The sequence below is a fragment of the Mustela putorius genome, unplaced genomic scaffold, assembly GCF_011764305.1.
Source record: "Mustela putorius furo isolate JIRA1106 unplaced genomic scaffold, ASM1176430v1.1 tig00000166_pilon_pilon_pilon, whole genome shotgun sequence".
Lineage (NCBI taxonomy): Eukaryota > Metazoa > Chordata > Mammalia > Carnivora > Mustelidae > Mustela > Mustela putorius.
In genome coordinates this window covers 5,038,448-5,058,482 of record NW_025421301.1, presented here as the reverse complement: position 1 = coordinate 5,058,482, position 20,035 = coordinate 5,038,448, and positions in this window count along the sequence as shown.

Here is a 20,035-nt window from a genome sequence, read left to right as displayed (position 1 = left end):
TTCACTGTCTGTGCAATCAGCATAATTTGAGGTCACGTCCTGTGCTAGCTACAGGTCACCAAACTGGTTTCTATGGATAAAAAGACTACTATCCGACATCTGCTGATTTTAATGGGATGTTGAACCTCTATTCCACTAATCCACATATAGCCTAATGAACAATAAAAAATAGAAATATGGGCATTCGGGGTGGGAGGGTATAGGAGAGAACAAATTGTACCATAATTAGGGAGGATTCCAAAACTGCTTCACAGAAGTCAACCTGCTCTCCAGGAGGATAGGTAGAAGTACATTCCAGGAAGTGAGACCAACATCCATAAAGGAAAATGCACAGGTTTTAAAAACAGGAAGTTATCACCAGGCTGGAAGTGAGAGTATCTTATGTGGAAGGAGAAAAGCAACAAGGGTCTAGCAGTAGCCCCAGGCTCAAAGGTAGGCTGGTGCAGATTATGAGTATATTTGTATTCTTTGTATTCTAACGCAACCAGACCGAAAGCCAATGTAGGATATTTAACCAACTGAACTGAGACTTCTGTATTTCAAGGAGCGCTGGGCTTCAGAGAAAGCAAGTCAGTGTCTTCTTTGGATAACCTAGCCCCGTATTTGCAGTCTTACTTGGATATTGAAGTGAAACCACATTTTAACCCTACTACTCCTGTAGTAACCCTACTCCTGTTTTCAGGGAAGATGGCAAATGGCTACCAGCCATCTTAAATGGAGGAGTTCTGTTCTATCACTTCTTGCTTTTCTCTTTTCTAAGCTGAATTACACAGACTCACTCTTCACTCCTCAAGGGGCTTATTCTCAAGTCTTTTGTTATTGCCTCTGTAGCACTCCACTAACCTTCGGGAAAGTTCTTTTCCTCCTCCAGTCTCCTCCATTTAAAAAAATCATTCACTCCACTGACCTTCGGGAAAGTTCTTTTCCTCCTCCAGTCTCCTCCATTTAAAAAATCATTAATTTATTTTTTGGCTAGGCAACGTATGTATATAATTCAACCATGAAGTCCAATAGCATCTTTCCCGCCCTTTCCTTCATCCACTCATTTCTTATTGTCCTCTCCCAAAGATAACCACTATTTCTAGTTTCCTATTTGCTTTTCCAGGATCCTTAGCATATAAAAACCAATGCAATACACATGATTTCTCCTTCTTTAAAACAAATGTTAGATTTCTTTTCATAAAATTCTGCACCTTGGGTTTTTTTTTTTTTTTTTTTACTTCATATCTGGAAAATATGTCTAAAGCAGTTCACAGTTCTTCTTCATTCTTTTTTAAGATGGATAATAATCCATTGTAAAACAACACCATAGTTTAATCAACCCCTTCTTGATGGACACCTAGTTGTGTGAAAATATCTGTTACACAATTTCACATGTGTAAATATAGCTAGAGGATAAATTCTTGGAAGTGGAATTTGTGTATTAAATGAAATATACATTTGCAATGATTGTTTTGTTAGATAATGCCAAAGTGCACACCCCCACAATTATATGAGAGTTCCTGTTCCTCACACACTCACCACTATAATATGCTGTCAATGTTATGATGTTTCCAGGCAAACAATGAAAACCGTTATGTTGGAGTATGTTACATTTCCATTCCTCTTATTCATGTAAAAGATGAATGTGATCATCCTTTCATTTAAGAGTCATTAAGTAAGCATCCTTTTCTTTGAGCTGTTTTTTATAGATTTGCTTATTTTTCTGTGAACTATTTATATCCACTTTTCTATGTCTCATTGACATCATAGGAACTTTTTATTATTTTATATTCATATTTATGCTGCATCCTTTTTTTTTTCTTTTGGCAACTTGCATTCATTCACATCCCATCATGCCCTCTCTTAAATCACAGGGGTTGGAAGCTGGAAAATAGATTTACTAAGCTTGCTTTCCCCTCTGGATGCAATTAGAGTGTATGAATAAAATGCACACCTATATTGTTTTGGAAAGAGGAAAGAAGGCAGAAATCATGTTCTCTTCCAGCAGTGAAGGCAGATGAGTGGGCTTCAGGTGCCCTGAGTATTTGCAGGAAACTTCAGGGCCCCTGCTGACCACCTTCTTGGGGACTATAAGTGCCGTGAAGTTGATCAGTTTCCTGGCATGCAACAAACAAAAGCAGTGGAAAATCTTCTACGGCTCAGTAAAGGAGCATAGTTTAAAACTAATGTTCACAAATTATATATGTATATATATACAATATTACATATATAATTATAATATATATGAAATTACATATATAATATAATATATAAAAAATTCTCTCTGTACATATTTATAGTCAGTATAACAATATAGTGGAATGAAAGAGCCTATTAACAAAGTGACAAGATAAAATATCAAGAAATATATGTAGCAGTAATTAGGTATCAACCTATGTGAAATAAATGATAAAATGCTCCTAACGGAAAACTAAGACTTGGACAAAAATGGAAAGGCATTTGTTTTCTTGGACGGCAAAACTCAGTATCATAAAGAATTTATTTTATTGGGATTTTCTTTGTTGCCTAGTCATTTCAGTTTTGGTGACTATACCATGGATGTATAAAAAGATGTGGTCTCTATTTTTTGGATATTAGGTATTTATTGATTTTTCTATCCTATTCTAGATTGCCTAGAAGGGAATAATTTGTATTGACTAGAAGGAAATAATTTGTATTACCTGGGCATTGCAAGGTATGTTGTGGCCTAGGATAAACAAGATCGTCTTGAGGAATGATGGGAGCTGGATATTACCTGATGAAGAGCTTTAAAATGTTCTTTTTTCCAGCTTTTATAATTGCTTTAAATGGCTTCCGTCTTGCTACTCAGGCATGCCCTTTGAATATGTTCTTACAGCTCTCTCAAAGGATATACTAGCACTTTGAATCATAGCACTAAAAATCATGATTGAATTTTTTCCCTTTCTCTTTGTTCTAGGAGCCTCAGAATCCATTCTGAAGAGACACTTAGAACCCTACAATGATCTGCTGGCTTGCTTAGGAACAGTCAGGCTAGTAAAAACAAATGGAGCTCGTAAATGTACTTTTTCTGCTGGGATAGAGAAGGGTCAGTATTGTAGCTAAAGGGGAATCTGATGGAACCCTTATACTGGGTGATATCGGGAGAGCCATGGACACTCTTTAGTTTGGGGTCCATACATTATGTGGTCTTCTAAATCCCAAACCCTAAACTAGCCGAAGGCTATGTAATTAATTACATGGTTTTAGGTTTTGCCTCTCCAACTTTTATCTGTAAGTCTACCGTGGTTGAAAAGTAAATGTTGAACATATTTTACTTACCCATATTTCCTTCATATACATTATACATTAAAGCCCTCATGTGCCCATTAAAATAGAGGGTTTTTTCTTTAATATTTCTTCTTCAGCTCCCCTCAAATGAAAATGGCATAGAAATAATCTCTCTCTTTTTTTTTAAGATTTTATTTACTCTTTTGAGAGAGAGAGAGAGAGGGAGAGAGTGAACACAGGCAGTGCGCAGAGGCAGAAGGAGAAGGGAGAAGTAGACCCCTTGCTCAGCAGGGAGCCCTACAGGGAGCTCCATCCCAGGACCTGGGATCATGATCAGAGCCCAAGGCAGATGTTTAACTGACTGAGCCACCCAGGTGTCCCAACATAAAAGTAATGTCTGAGCATTACTTTTCACTAAAGGTCTTGTATTCTTCTATTCATCCCACTTACCAACCATTGCCTATATGTAATGCTGAATTCCCAGAGTTCCCAGGTCATACAGCAACAATAATTTGTCCAGAGTGCCTGGGAGGCTCAGTGGGTTAAAGCTTCTGCCTTCGGCTCAGGTCACAATCCCAGAGTCCTGGGATCTAGCCCTACATTGGGCTCTCTGCTTAGCAGGGAGCCTGCTTCCTCCTCTCTCTCTTCCTGCCTCTCTGCCTACTTGTGATCTCTGTCTGTCGAATAAATAAATAAAATCTTTAAAACACACACACACACACACACAAACAATAACTTATCCAGGTATCCTCAGGGACTTTAGGGAAGGTGGGGCAATGCTGCGGCCGACGCGACAAATCGACCAGAAACGTGAGGGTAAGAGAATGGTGAAAAGAAATTAAGAGACAGTTTCATTCTTCTACATATAGCTGTCCAGTTTTCCCAGCACCATTTATTGAAGAGACTGTCTTTTTCCACTGTATATTTTTTCCTGTTTTGTCGAAGATTAATTGACCATAGAGTTGTGGGTCCATATCTGGGCTCTCTACTCTGTTGCACTGGTCTATGTGTCTGTTTTTATGCCAGTACCATGCTGTCTTGGTGATCACAGCTTTGTAATAAAGCTTGAAATCAGGTAACATGATGCCCCCAGCTTTATTTTTGTTTTTCAACATTTCCTTAGCGATTCGGGGTCTCTTCTGATTCCATACAAATTTTTGGATTATTTGCTCCAGCTCTTTGAAGAATACCAATGGAATTTTGATTGGAATGGCATTAAAAGTATAGATTGCTCTAGGCAGTATAGACATTTTAACAATGTTTATTCTTCCTATCCAAGAGTATGGAATGGTCTTCCATCTTTTTGTGTCTTCTTCAATTTCTTTCATGAGTGTTCTGTAGCTCCTCGAGTACAGATCCTTTACCTCTTTGGTTAGGTTTATTCCCAGGTATCTTATGGTTCTTGGTGCTATAGTAAATGGAATCGATTCTCTAATTTCCCTTTCTGTATTTTCATTGTTAGTGTATAAGAAAGCCACTGATTTCTGCACATTGACTTTGTATCCTGCCACATTGCTGAATTGCTGTCTGAGTTCTAGTAGTTTGGGGGTGGAGTCTTTTGGGTTTCCCATATAAAGAATCATGTCATCTGTGAAGAGAGAGAGTTTGACTTCTTCATTACCAATTTGGATACATTTATTTCTCTTTGTTGTCTGATTGCTGTTGCTAGGACTTCTAATACTATGTTGAACAAGAGTGGTGAAAGTGGGCATCCTTGTCTTGTTCCTGATCTCAACGGGAAGGCTGCAAGCTTTTTCCCATTGAGGATGATATTTGCTGTGGGTCTTTCATAGATAGATTTGATGAGGTTCAGGAATGTTCCCTCTATCCCTATACTTTGAAGCGTTTTAATCAGGAATGGATGCTGGATTTTGTCAAATGCTTTTTCTGCATGAATTGAGAGGACCATGTGGTTCTTCCCTCTTCTCATATTAATTTGTTGTTTCACATTGATTGATTTGCGAATGTTGAACCATCCTTGTAGCCCAGGGATGAATCCCACCTGATCATGGTGGATAATCTTTTTAATGTGCTGTTGGATCCTGTTGGCTAGGATCTTGTTGAGAATCTTAGCATCCATATTCATCAGTGATATTGGTCTAAAATTCTCCTTTTTGGTAGGGTCTTTGCCTGGTTTGGGGATCAGGGTAATGCTGGCTTCATAGAAAGAGTCTGGAAGTTTTCCTTCTGCTTCAATTTTTTGAAACAGCTTCAGGAGAATAGGTGTTATTTCTTCTTTGAAAGTTTGGTAGAATTCCTCAGGGAATCCGTCAGGTCCTGGGCTCTTGTTTTTTGGGAGGTTTTTGATCACTGCTTCAATCTCGTTATTAGATATCGTTCTGTTCAGGTTGTCGATTTCTTCCTGGTTCAATTTTGGTAGTTTATAGTTTTCCAGGAATGCACCCATTTCCTCTAGGTTGCTAAGCTTATTGGCATATAACTGTTGATAATAACTTCTGATGATTGTTTCTACTTCCTTGGTGTTAGTTGTGATCTCTCCCTTTTCATTCATAATTTTATGAATTTGGGCTTTCTCTCTTTTCTTTTGAATTAGTGTGGCCAATGGTTTATCGATCTTATTGATTCTTTCAAAAAACCAGCTTCTTGTTTCATTGATATGTTCTACTGTATCTCTGGTTTCTACCTCATTGATCTCAGCTCTAATCTTGATGATTTCCCTTCTTATGTGTGGAGTTGGTTGGGTTTGTTGTTGATTCTCCAGATCTTTAAGGTGTAGAGACAGCTGGTGTATTTTGGATTTTTTAATTTTTGTGGGGGAGGTTTGGATGGCTATGTATTTCCCACTTAAAACAGCCTTTGCTGTATATCATAGGTTTTGGACCGCAGTGTCTTCATTCTCATTGGTTTCCATGAATTGTTTCAGTTCTTCTTTGATCTCCTGGTTGATCCAAGCATTCTTAAGTAAGGTAGTCTTTAGCTTCTAGGTGTTTGAGTTCCTTCTGAACTTTTCCTTGTGATTGAGCTCCAGTTTCAAAGCATTGTGATCTGAGAATATGCAGGGAATAATCTCAGTCTTTTGGTATCGGTTGAGTCCTGATTTGTGACCCAGTATGTGGTCTATTCTGGAGAAGGTGCTGTGTGCACTTGAGAAGAATGTGTATTCTGTTGTTTTAGGGTGGAATGTTCTGTATATATCTATGAGATCCATCTGGTCCAATGTGTCATTCAATGCTCTTGTTTCTTTATTGATTTTCTTTTTCGATGATCTGTCTATTTCTGAGAGAGGCATGTTAAGATCTCCTACGATTAGTGTATTCATATCAATATGACTCTTCTCTTACACTGTACACAAAGATAAAATCAAAATGGATAAAAGACCTCAATGTGAGACAGGAATCCATCAGAATCCTAGAGGAGAACATAGGCAGTAATCTCTTCGATATCAGCCACAGCAACTTCTTTCAAGATATGTCTCCAAAGGCAAAGGAAACAAAAGCGAAAATAAACTTTTGGGACTTCATCAAAATCAAAATCTTCTGCACAGCAAAGGAAACAGTCAAAAAAACAAAGAGGCAACCCACGGAATGGGAAAAGATATTTGCAAATGACAGTACAGACAAAAGGTTGATATCCAGGATCTATAATGAACTCCTCAAACTCAACACACATGAAACAGGGAAACATATCAAAAAATGGGCAGAAGATATGAACAGACACTTCTCCAATCAAGACATACAAATGGCTATCAGACACATGAAAAAATGTTCATCATCATTAGCCCTCAGGGAGATTCAAATTAAAACCACATTGAGATATCACCTTACACCAGTTAGAATGGCCAAAATTAACAAAACAGGAAACAACATGTGTTGGAGAGGATGTGGAAAAAGGGGAACCCTCTTCCACTGTTGGTGAGAATGCAAGTTGGTGCAGCCTCTTTGGAGAACAGTGTGGAGATTCCTCAAGAAATTAAAAATAGAACTTCCCTATGACCTTGCAATTGCACTACTGGGTATTTACCCCAAAGATACAGATGTTGTGAAAAGAAGGGCCATCTGTACCCCAATGTTTATAGCAGCAATGGCCACAGTCGCCAAACTATGGAAAGAACCAAGATGCCTTTCAATGGACGAATGGATAAGGAAGATGTGGTCCATATACACTATGGAGTATTATGCCTCCATCAGAAAGGATGAATACCCAACTTTTGTAGCAACATGGACGGGACTCGAAGAGATTATGCTGAATGAAAGCAGAGAGAGTCAACTATCATATGGTTTTACTTATTTGTGGAGCATAACAAATATGGAGGACAAGGGGTGTTAGAGAGAAGAAGGGAGTTGGGGTAAATTGGAAGGGGAGGTGAATCATGAGAGACTATGGACTCTGAAAAACAATCTGAGGGGATTGAAGTGGCAGGGGTGTGGGAGGTTGGGGTACCAGGTGGTGGGTATTATAGAGGGCATGGATTGCATGGAGCACTGGGTGTGGTGAAAAAATAATGAATACTGTTTTTCTGAAAATAAATAAATTGAAAAAATTAAAAAAAAAAATTAAGAGACAAAGAGATGGGGGCAGGAGGAGCACCAAGGAGGATGTCCAATAGTGCCGATTTTATTCAAGGCTGTTTGGCATTATATAGCTAACAGAAACAATCATAAGAAAGTATCTATTTTTAGCTGATTACTAAAGAGTTTGCAACATGCACAGAAAATCCTTCAAGCTTTCCCATTATCTATTTCCCAAGCACCAATAGCAGACCCTTTAGCGCCAGATGTACTGACTTCAGGCCACGAAAGACATAGTTTATGGAAGCACAGCACAGTCTTACAGTGGTGTAGTCTATAGCCCGTGCAAGGACAGCAAGGACTAGCCAAGAATTTCTGACCCTGACCAAATCGTCTCTATCTGACCAGCAAACGTGTGGGAAGTCACATAAGCGAGCGCACAACACATAGCACAGATCCTTTCTCAGTGCTACTCGACTTTATCGACCTAAACCTTTTGTTCGGCTATTCAAAGGCACAAAGTCAGGCACAAGTCAGGGCCTGGTTTGGTCCTCATCTCAAGCCTTACCATGGCCTCCCACAGGGCAAGGTGGCCTATTAAGAAAGTACACCTGCCTGCTGCGTCCCCAGGAAGCCTGGGCTTGTTGTAGTTGTTACTGTTGTTGTTTGTGCACTTCATTGCCTTTTAGTGCTGGGCTGGACAGCTTTACTTTATTTGTCTGAGGAGGCATCTCAGAACTTTATTTTTGGAACACAGCTCTGGAAATTGCTCTGTGGTCATTATCACTTATTTAACATATGTATACATATTTCACTAAATACCTATTAAATGAGTGAAGTCTTCAAAGCGTATTGGGGCTTTGCCTAGTATAAGCAATACTTGGGCTATGGCACCGACCATTTTGCTTAGAGCCAAGGTGCTGTCCTAAGAGGAAATGATGGAGTTAGAGTAAAGAGAAAAATGTCTGCTACTTGAAGCTGGATGGAACTGAGAACAGAGAACACAGCTCTTGTGTAGAAGATATAAATAGCTCTCAGGGGCTCTGCTTATCTAGTTTGTTTTACTCTGGTTAGGAAAGGTCCTCCTTCTCCAAGAATGCTTATGGAAAATTATGAAGATTGCAGAAAGAAATGACAGTCCATTATAAGAAGAGTACACAGGTTTATTGTATTTAAATAAGACCATCTGCAAAGACTGTAAAGTGGATCCTAGTATTAATTGCCACTTCTCACTCAAGAGAATCTTGACAACAATGGAAGTTGTCTGGGTTACAGAACAGTCTGTATTCATGTGTGTGTCCCTGTCACTCTTGTCCTTACCATTTGTATTGAATTGATTTGTGCCTTTTGTTCAGGGCACTTATTACAAAGTGTTTGTCTTTTTATTATTTTTTGATTGAATTATAGTTGACATGTAATGTTCCATTAGTTTCAGTTGTGCAACACAGTGATTTGATGAGTCTATATACCACTGCAAGTGTGGCTGCTGTTTGTCACCCTGCAGCACTGTTACAATACCACTGACTTTATTTCCTATGCTGTACCTCTGATCCCTGTGACTTTCTCATTCCATAACTCAAATCCTATATTTCCCATTCCCTTTCACCCATTTTGCTCCCCTGGCAATCAGCAGTTTGTTCTCTGTATTTCTGGGTCTATTTTAGATTTTTGTTTGTTTGTATATTCATTTGGTTTTTAGATTCCACATATAAGTGAAATCATATGGTTTGCCTTTCTCTGTCTACTTGATTTACTTAGCATAATACCCTCTAGGTCCATCCATGTAATTATAAATGAAAAGACCTCATCTTTTTATGGCTGAGGAATATTCCTGTGTGTATGTGTGTGTATGTGTACCACATCTTCTTTATCCATTCATGTATTGATGGACACCTGGGTTGCTTTTATAATTTGGCTATTGTAAATAATGTTTCAGTAAATATGGGGGTGCATACCTTTTCAAATTAGTGTTTTTGCTTTCTTTGAGTAAATACCCAGTAGGGAAATTATTGGATCATATGGTAGTTCTATTTTTAATTTTTTGAGGAAACTTTATATTGTTTTTGACAGTGGCTGTAAAAACATACTTTTCCACCAACAGTGCATGGGGGTTCCTTTTCTTCTACATTCTTGCCAACACTTGTTATTTCCCTTTTTTAAAAAAAAAATTATTTACTTTTTTAAAATTTCTTTTCAGTGTTCTGGAATTCATTGTTTATGTACCACACCCAATGTCATTTCTTCTCTTTTTGATTCTAGCCATTCTACATGTATAAGGTGGTGTCTCATTGCGGTTTGCAATTCCCTGATTATTAGTGATTGAAAATCTTTTCATGTGTCTCTTGGCCATCTGTACATTTTCTTTGGAAAAATGTCTATTTAGATCCTCTGCTGACTTTTTAACTTGATTGTTTGGGGGGGTTGGTTTTAGTTATGTAAGTTTTATTTATATTTCAGATAACAACCTCTTACCTGATATATCATTTGCAAATATCTTCTCCCATTCAGTAGATTGCCTTTTTGTTTTGTTGATGGTTTCCTTTGGTGTAGTTCTAATAGTTTAATTTTACTTTTGTTTCCCTTGTCTGAAGAGACATTTAGAAAAATGTAGCTATGGCCAATGCTGAATAAATTACTGCCTATGTTTTCTTATAGCAGTTTTATGGTTTCAGGTCTCAACATTTAAGTTTTTAATCCATTTTGAATTTATTTTTGTCTCTGGTGTAGAAAAGTGGTCTAGTTTATTTCTTTTGTTTGTAGTTGTTCAATTTTCCCAGTACCATTTATTGAAGAGACTGTTTCTTCCCCCATTGTATATTTTTGCCTCCTTTGTTATAGACGAATTGGCCATATAAGTGTGGGTTATTTCTGGATTCTGTGTTCTATTGATCTGTGTGTCTCTTGTTATGTCAGTACCATACTGTTCTGATTACTATAGCTTTGTAGTATATCTTAAAATTTGGGATTGTGATTCTTCCAGCTTTGTTCTTCTTTCTCAAGATTGCATTAGCTATTTGGGGTCCTTTGTGGTTCCATAAAAATTTCAGTATTATTTATTCTAGTTCTGTAAAAATACTGTGGTATTTTGATAGGGATTGCCCTGAATTTGCAGATGGCTTTTGGGTAGTATGGACATTTTAACAATATTGATTCTTCCAAACCATGAATATGGAATATCTTTCCATATATTGGTGTCATCTTCATTTTTTTCAATAGTGTTTTATAGTTTTCAAAGTATAGGCCTTTCACCTCCTTGTTGAAGTTTATTCTTAGGTAGTTTATTTATTTATTTTTTTGGCACAATTGTAAATTGAATTGCTTCCTTAATTTCTCTGTCTGCTACTTTGTTATTAGTGTGTAAAAGGTAACAAATTTCTTTGTATTAATTTTGTATTCTGCAACTTTACTGAATTTATTTATCAGCTTTAATAGTTTTTTGGTGGAGTCTTTAGGGTCTTCTATATATAGAATCATGTCATCTATAAATAGTGACAGTTTTATATCTTCCCTACCAATTCAAATGCTTTTTATTTCTTTTCTTGTCTAATTGCTATGGCTAGGACTTTCAGTACTATGTTGAATAAAGGTGGTGAGAATAGGCATCCTTTTCTTCTTCCTGATCTTAGAGGAAAAGCTCTATTTTTCATCATTTAGTATGATGTTAACTATGATTTAACATATGTTGAGGCATGTTCCCTCTAAGGGAAACAACTTTGTTAAGAGTTTTTATCATGAATGGATGTTGTACTTTGTCAAATGCTTTTTCTGTATCTATTGAAATAATCACATGATTTTTATCTTCTGTTGATGTGATTGGATCATGTTGATTGACTTGTGAATATTAAGCCATCTTTGAATCCCCAGAATAAATCCCATTTGATTGTGGTGAATAATCCTTTTAATGTATTGTTGAATGCAGTTTGCTAAGATTTTGTTGAGTCTTTTTATGTATGTTCATTGGGGATATTGGCCAGTAGTTTTATTTTTTTTTATAGTGGTTTTGTCTGCTTTTCTTTGTCTGTTTTTGATATCAGGCTAATAATGCTAGCCTCATAGAATGTATTTGGAAGCTTTCCCTCTTCTTCTTTGGAACAGTTTAAAAAATTATGTATTAAGTCTTCTTTAATTGTTTGGTAGAATTTACATGCAATACCGTCTGGTCCTGAACTTTTGTTTGTTAGGAGTTTTTTATTTACTGATTTAATTTTGTTACTAATAATTGGTTTGTTCCGATTTTTTATTTCTTCCTGATTCAATTTTGGAACATAGTGTATTTCTATGAATTTATCTGTTTCTTCTAGGTTGTCCAATTTGTTGGTGTATAATTTTTCATTGAATTCCATTATAATCCTTTGTATTTTGTGATGTCAGTTATTACTTCCCCTCTTTCATGTCTGATTTTATTTATTTGTATTTTCTCTCTTTTTCTTGATGAGTCCATCTCAAGTTTCATCAATTTTGTTTATCTGTTCAAGAACCAACTCTTGGTTTCTTTGATCTTTTCTTTACTTTCTTAGTCTCTATTTTATTTATTTATGCTCTGATAGTTAATATTTCCTTCCTTCTACAAATTTTGAACTTTGTTCTTTTTCTAGTTTCCTTCAGGTATAAATGTAAGTCTTTGTCTTTTTATTTATGATTTTAAATCTGCTCCAATTGCATTTTATGTACTTCATCTTGGTCAGTTGACTTCTAAGGGCGGGTTTGCTTTAGTCTGGTTTTCTCTGGCTCTTGCTAACTTTCCATTTCTCATGACTTTAGGCAGAAAGAATCCCTTCCCACTGAGAACCCCCAGTGCACTCACCATAACATTGCCTGTGTAACTATTCAAACTCTCCCTCTATTCAGCAATATCAACTCTGGAAATTACAATTTAATTACTTAGTGCTCGGTATCATGTATTTTCCAAAATCTCTAACATGAGGAATTGTCAGTCTGAATAAGGAGCTCCTGAGAATGTAACTGCCCATTCAGGACATCTTAGCATTTAACAGAGTCAATCCTAGAAACATAAATTTATAATTTTTAAATAATCCCTACTTGTAATTACCTTCTTATTGTCAGCCTTCTCCAAAGACTACATGTTTTGGGAAGCAGGGACTGAGTTTACGTGGTTCACTAGTATGTCCTCAGAACCTAGTATAGAGTCAGGAACATTAAAGGAAGTTAATGTTTGTTTCACTCCATATTATCTTAGTGTCTAGCACTGGTGCTCAGTAAAAGGTGGAATGTATTGTTGATCTTTGGTCTGTCTGATATATGCTGGATTAACTTGCATTAACTTGTGAGATTTCCTATCCCATTTTTTATTTTATTTCCGGTCATATTTTTATATTTCTACTCACATAGATTTCTATATTATTTTTATGCCAAGAACAGGCTAAGCATATGAAAAAAAGTTTATGGAATAAATCAATAAATGATCTTGGAAGGGTTATCTGGCATCTAATGGGCAGTAATAATTTGAGAGCCTGGAGTAGAACAAGGAATAAGAAAACAGATAAGACTATCTACTCAGACCCAAATGATGAAGGCTGAACTTGAACAAGAGGGAACTTGCCAGGTTTTGGCAAGATGGTTGAATCAAAGCAGCAGTTGCTCACTCTGTCCACTATCTTGTCAGAGATCTCTGCCCACTTTTTGTTGGAGGCTCCCTAACCCACATGCCAAGGTTTACATGAATGTATCTTCTTAGATAAGGAAGAAATATTTTAAGATAGAGAAGAATTAAATGCTTTAAAATTCTGTGTTTACTTTCAACAAGGCAGCATAGCAGAGTGGATAAGAGCAGAGATTCTGGAGAAGACTCTAGACTGGAATTAGTCAAGCTCTATGGCCTTGGATAAGTTATTTGATCCCTCTCTTCCTTGGTTTCTTCATCTGGAATGAAGATGACAATAATACTTATCCCACTTCATATGGTTGTCATGGGGATGAAATAAGTCAGTCTTTATATATTTTAAAAAGTATTCATAATAGTAAATGATATAGAAATATTAAATATAAACAAACAGGGCACCTGGGTGGGTTGGTTAAGCATCTGCATTCAGCTTAGGTCATGATCTTGGGGTTCTGGGATTGAGTCCCTCATCGGGCTCTCTGCTCACTGAGGAGCCTGCTTCTCCCTCTCCCTTTGCCTCTCTCTCTCTCTCTGTCTTTCATGAATAAATAAATAAAAGCTAAAAAAAAAAAAAACCTTAAAAAGTATAAACAAACAATTTTCTTTGGGAGAAAGAAGGAAAGGATGTTGTCATGTGTATTATATTAGCCTCTGAAACCTCTTATTCTGTTACAAATATTCTATATTTCATGTCTTCTTTAGGTATGCAGAAATCCTTGATATCTACTTGAGATGTGTATTTGAGTTCTCGATTTGCATCTTATGTCTGGTATAGAGTTAAACAGCTCTTGCCCATGGAGACACAAAATGGAGTCCACAGTCAATACCTCTTTGATAACTCAGTTTCCATTCTGCTTCCACAATCTTGGGAAACATCCATCAGAGCGTGGCAGAAACTCTGTTCTCTAATCAGCACTGCAAGCCCTGAGTTTTCCTCAGAAGCTGAAGGAAAGAGCTGGTTTTCAAACAACATAATTGCCCTCTAAAGATAAACCTTGCTAGTTTGTCCTAAGTCAAATGATTTCACCTGGTCCTGGCAGGAAACTGACAGCTCAGGTTCTCACCCATACCCCAGAGACAACTGTTTCTGGTGACTAAAGCAACCATATGCACACTCATATTCTGAATTTAATCAAGAGACATGCTGCTTAATGATTGATTTGAGTTGTACAGCAGAATGTTTTCAGAAGGACTAAAGGAAAATAACTCTCCATCGTGAGGAAGAAGTGCTTGGGAACTTTGTTGTTGTTGTTTAATAAGGCATGTGTCTTACCAAGGCGGAGCCCAGAAGGATGAAAATGAAAATAAGAGGACATGGGTAGAAAATTGAAATGAGTGGGAGGTTCAGGGACAAAGGTGGACTATATGGATATGTAGAACTGCTGAGAGAGCCGGAGGCAGGATGCAGGCATGTGTGCCCAGGAACTCATTCATCCACATCCTACCCGGAAAATATTGGTTTTTCTGCTTGGCATACTTGTCCTGCTTGATTGACTACTTTGAGTCAAACATTCCATCTAGTTTGCTGTCACCTTCCCTGCTCTGGTGTTATGAGATTAACTAAATTCAGAGTCAAAGACTAGTTTATAATAAAAGCCCTTTGTTTTGAATTTGAGAGAAATCTGTTGGATGGGAATGAAATCTCTACTTGGGTTTCTAAATTCCATCCCTTTATCCTCTTAATACTCATCTTAACTCTTTGAGGACCAAGTCCCAGGTCCCTACATATGGCAGATCTCAAAGGTAATTCAAAATGGACATTTCTGTTCAGTTTCTGGAGCCTCCCAAGAAGGTATGAAGTTCACTCCACAGACTGATGCTTCCTACTTTAGTATTCATTTATTTTTTATTTTTTGCCTCCTACTTTAAATTTGAGTGCAACCCCTCCTTCTTTCTTTACTAGACTCCTGGCTGATTACAAAAATGGAATGTGACATAAGACTCACATGACTCAGAGATCTTGCCTAGGGCAAGCTTTACTAATAATTTCAGGGAGACAAGTAATCAAGAGCTGTAGGGTAAGCAAGAGCCAGTCTAGGATGGTCAGTGTATGTTCTCAGGCCCTTTCTCAAAGTACCGGATTGATTCTGCCCCAGGTGAATATATGAGGTCTCTAAGGGATATGTGCTGGTCAGATCATTTACACAGAAGTGAGCCATTTGAGCCTTGCAAACTCTCTATTTTATATTCAGCTAGTTACATAGCTTGCATGACTTCTCAGGGAGACCTGCCCCAGAAATTCACAGACGCCACATTTGTTTACCAAAAGCAATCTCAGGCAACCTGGTACGTATCCTAAAACTGTTTTTAGGGAAGGACTCTCCCACTAGGGATTCAATTATTTTGCCTGGCAGGAGACCTATTATTAGCATCTTTATAAGATTAGACAATGTCACCTTCTTTAGTTCCTTTATTTCCTAGGGGCAACCCTGTGGAGAATGGATTACAGACCTGCTGCTAATCCTGTCCCAGACAGAAAGTGGCTGCTCACTTGGAAAGCCTGGCAGGGAGCACTGCTCTGGGGAATCCAAGTTGAAAGCAAACATCAAAGTCCATTCTTCTTATCAAAGGAATGAGCCCTGTTACGGGTAGTTTAAAAACTCCTTTTCTTCCCCCACCCCCCAAGTTTGTATTTAAATTCAAGCTAGTTAACATACAGTGCAATATTAGTTTCGCATGTAGAATTTAGTAGTTCATCACTTACGTCTAACACCTAGTGCTCATCACAAGTGCTCTCTTTAATACCCATCACCCATTTACCCCATTCCCTCACCCACCTCCTTCCAGTAACCCTCAGTTTGTTCTCAGGTAATAGTGTTTGTTGCTGTGCCTCTCTTTCCCTGCCCATTTTCGTTTGTTTTTTGTTTCTTAAATTCCACATGTCTGTCTTTCTCTGACTGACTTATTTCACTTAACATTGTACTCTTCGCTCCATCCACGTCATTGCAAATGGCAAGATTTCATTTTTTTTTAATGGCTGAGTAACATTCCATTCCATATGTGTATCTCACAGCTTCTTTTCATCAGTTGATAGATATCTAGGCTCATTCCATAATTTGGTTCTTGTTGATAATGCTGTTAGAAACAAGAGGGTGCCTGTATCCCTTCAAATCAGTATGTTTTTATTCTTTGGATAAATACCTAGTAATGCAATTGCTGAATCATAGGGTAGTTCTAGTTCTAACTTTTTGAGGAAACTCCATACTGGAAAAAACTTCTTTTCTGTTTGAATGGGGTATACTTCTGCCAGAGATTTCTTTCCCTCATTGTTTTACTTATGCACCAGAGTTTGAGTTCCCCAAGCCCACATAATTTCTTATGAGAAGGAAACAACCCAGATCTAGAAAACACTCAGGCACAGAGAAATAGCACAATAGGAACCACAGGGAGCAGCTGCATTGTCTCTCTGGGAAATGTTCTTGTTTCATGGAAATCCTATATGAGGCCAACGGTCTTCAGATCTTATGGTGACACTAGTTGAAAATCGATTCTCCTTGATTCCACTTTTTATATGGATCTGGAATGAAAGCAGAATTAATTCTTACTTGTGAGGTTTGGATGAGTCATTCTTTCTCATAAAAAGGAGCACGCACAGATTCATTGACTTGCTCAAGTACAAACTTTACTTTTGGATTCAATCTGAAACTCCAATGTCCAGACTCAAAATCTCATCCTTTCTCTGTAAGGTGGAGACTTTGGCCATGTGATTGCTGTCTCATGAGTAACCAAGAACAATGCTATTGCCTTCTGTTGAGCAATTACTCTGTGACAGACCCCTCTGTAAGCTCTTCACACAAGTGAGCTCCTTCTAGTTGCAAAAAGCCTGGAGACAGTGTTTATCCCTACTTTGCAGATGAGAAAACTGAGACACAGAACAAGTTGGGGGCAGATCAGAAATTTGAACCTAGGTCTCTAACTCTGACCTCTATTCTCAGGGCCCGTTACATTGACTCTACTTGATAGCTTGGATCCCTCCAAACAAGCTCATTTCAATCATTGATTTAACTTTTTTTTTTCCCCCCACAAATGAACAAGGGTGAATTTTTTCATTATTTTGACAGGGCATAGACATCCATGAGTTCAGAGCTGTCCTTAGAATCGAGCTTCTGTGGATTTTCCCATCTACTCAGATAGATGTGAAGTTTAAATTATTTTCACACAGTCCCCTTTCTCTTGCACTGAATATTCCCTCTCTCTCATATTCATCTCATTGAGATGACAATAAAGGATTTAGAATATGACAGAAACTTTGTGATTAAGCAGTGGCAGGGTTTGAGAGGATCAACTCCCATTTTGAAAGTTCTGCTGTGGGTAAAAATGCTATCAAACAAAGTTGCATGCTACAAAGAAATCGTTCATAAAAGGAAGAGTCACTCAATGCAACAAACTTCATTGTTGTATTATTTTAAGAAATTGTCACTGCCATCTTAGCCTTCAGCAACCACCACCCTGATCAGTCACCACTCATCAACATTGAGGCAAGACCCTCCACCAGCAAAAAGGTTACAATTGCTTAAAGTTCAGATGGTAAATAGTCATTTCCAGGAACACAGTATTTTTAAATCAATTTTTGTACAGTATTAAAGCTACAGCAGACTTAATAGACTTTAGTATAGTATACACAGACTTAATAGACTTTAGTACAGTATAAACATAATTTTTATGTGCTTTGGAAAACCAAAACATTCATTTGACTCACTTTATTACAATATTTGCTTTATTGCAATGATCTGGAACTGCACCCGCCGTATCTCTGAGGTACGCCTGGATGTATATTTACATATCTTTATGTCATGTTTTTGTTGTCTATGTGCATATGTGTGCATGTATCCTTTTCTACTTTAGGTCTAATATGACTCTGTCCTCAAGTAATGAGAACTTGAAGAAGGGATCATGGTGCTCTCTTTTCATTCACTTGTCCCTCTACACAGAGACCTTCCAGAAACCCGCCATAGAAAGATCTGTTTACTTTTCTTAACTTCCATGGGTAGAGAATGCCTGTGATGGCAAAAGATGACCCTACGTGTGGGTAAATACAATCTGGTGATTATAATGAGGACTTTAGTTTTAAAGTACTAGAAAACTAAAGGCCAGAATGTAATTAAACAGAACATAGTGAAATACACTATAAATCATGCAACTCCACAAATAATCAAAGCTTTAAAATGAAGATTAAGTCAGACTCTTGTTTCTCTGAGGCATCCTACACACGTCTTACCAAGCATTTCTATAATCAATATGGAGATCCTTGCCTTACCCTTCTAGTTTCTTGGAAGTCATGTGAAATGTCTTAACTTTCCATTTTGGAAGTACTGTAATTTCACAAGAAGAGCATTTGTGGGGCACCTGGCTGGCTCAGTTGGAGAGCATGTGACCTCTTGATCTCAGAGTTGTGAGTTCAAGCCCCATGTTGGGTGTAGAGATCAATAAATAAATGAACCTTAAAAAAAAAAAAGTAGCAATCAATATGACTTGTGGTTATCCACTAACAAACACTGAAAAAGTGTAAGCTCTGTGTCAGTCATAGAGTTTGAAAAAAATGAACAAAATACATTAGCTTTGGAGAGCCTCACAGCTTAGAAATTAAAGTATATTAGGCTTATAATGAACAGTGCTTCTGAGGTTTAATCTCTTTGCTATATGAAAAGTACAGTAACTTTTAGGGAATTGGGGACGTGTTTGCCACTCTCAAAGTCTGAGGTGGGAATACAGGAACACAAGCTCTTCTCCACACGTGGTGACAGGACACTGCTGGGAGCAGTGGGACAGGAGCTCACAGGGCTGGTTTCCATTCTTCTCCTACTTTTCAGTGTGTGCTTCTGGCCAAGTCACTGGCCCTTTCTAAGCTTTAGCTTCCTTGTGCATAAAGGAGAGAATCCTTGTTCTACTCATTTCACTCAATCACTATGAGGTCAGATAAAAAAATGCAGAAACTTTATTTTAAAAATGTTTTGTTTCTTTATTTGAGGTGCCTGCATGGCTCCGTTGGTTAAACATCTGCCTTTGGCTCAGGTCACGGATCATGGGGTCCAGGGATTGAGCTCCGCATCCAGCTCCCTGCTCAGCAGGGAGCCTGCTTCTCTCTCTCTGCCTCTCCCTTTGCTTCTCTCTCTGCTCATGGTGCCTCTCTTTCTCTCTCAAATAAATAAATAAATAAATATGTAAGTAAAAGAGGGGGCAGAGGGAGAATCAGGTTCCCCAGTGAGCCAGGAGCCCGACGCGACTTGATTCCAGGACCCTGGGATCATGATCTGAGCCAAAGGCAAACATTGAACGACTGAACCACTAAACAACCCGGGCACCCCTACATACAGAAACATTTTGAAGGTATTTGTAAGGCATGAATTTTTGTGTTTTGCTCACCCTTGTATCGCCAGCACTGAAAAAAATGTCTGAATCATAATACATACGCCAGGCATATTTATTGAATCAGTGGAAACCATTATTAAAAGCAATTGCATTTTGGGGCACCTGGCTGGCTCAGTGGGTTAAAGCCTCTGCCTTCAGCTCAGGTCATGATCCCAGGGTCCTGGGATCGAGCCCCGTATCGGGCTCTTTGCTCAGCGGGGAGTCTGCTTCCCTTCCTCTCTCTCTGCCTGCCTTTCTGCCTACTTGTGATCTCTGTCTGTCAAATAAATAAATAAAATCTTTAAAAATAAAAAGCAAATGCATTTTCCCACTAAACAATTCAAAATTATCGTAATTGATTCCTTTC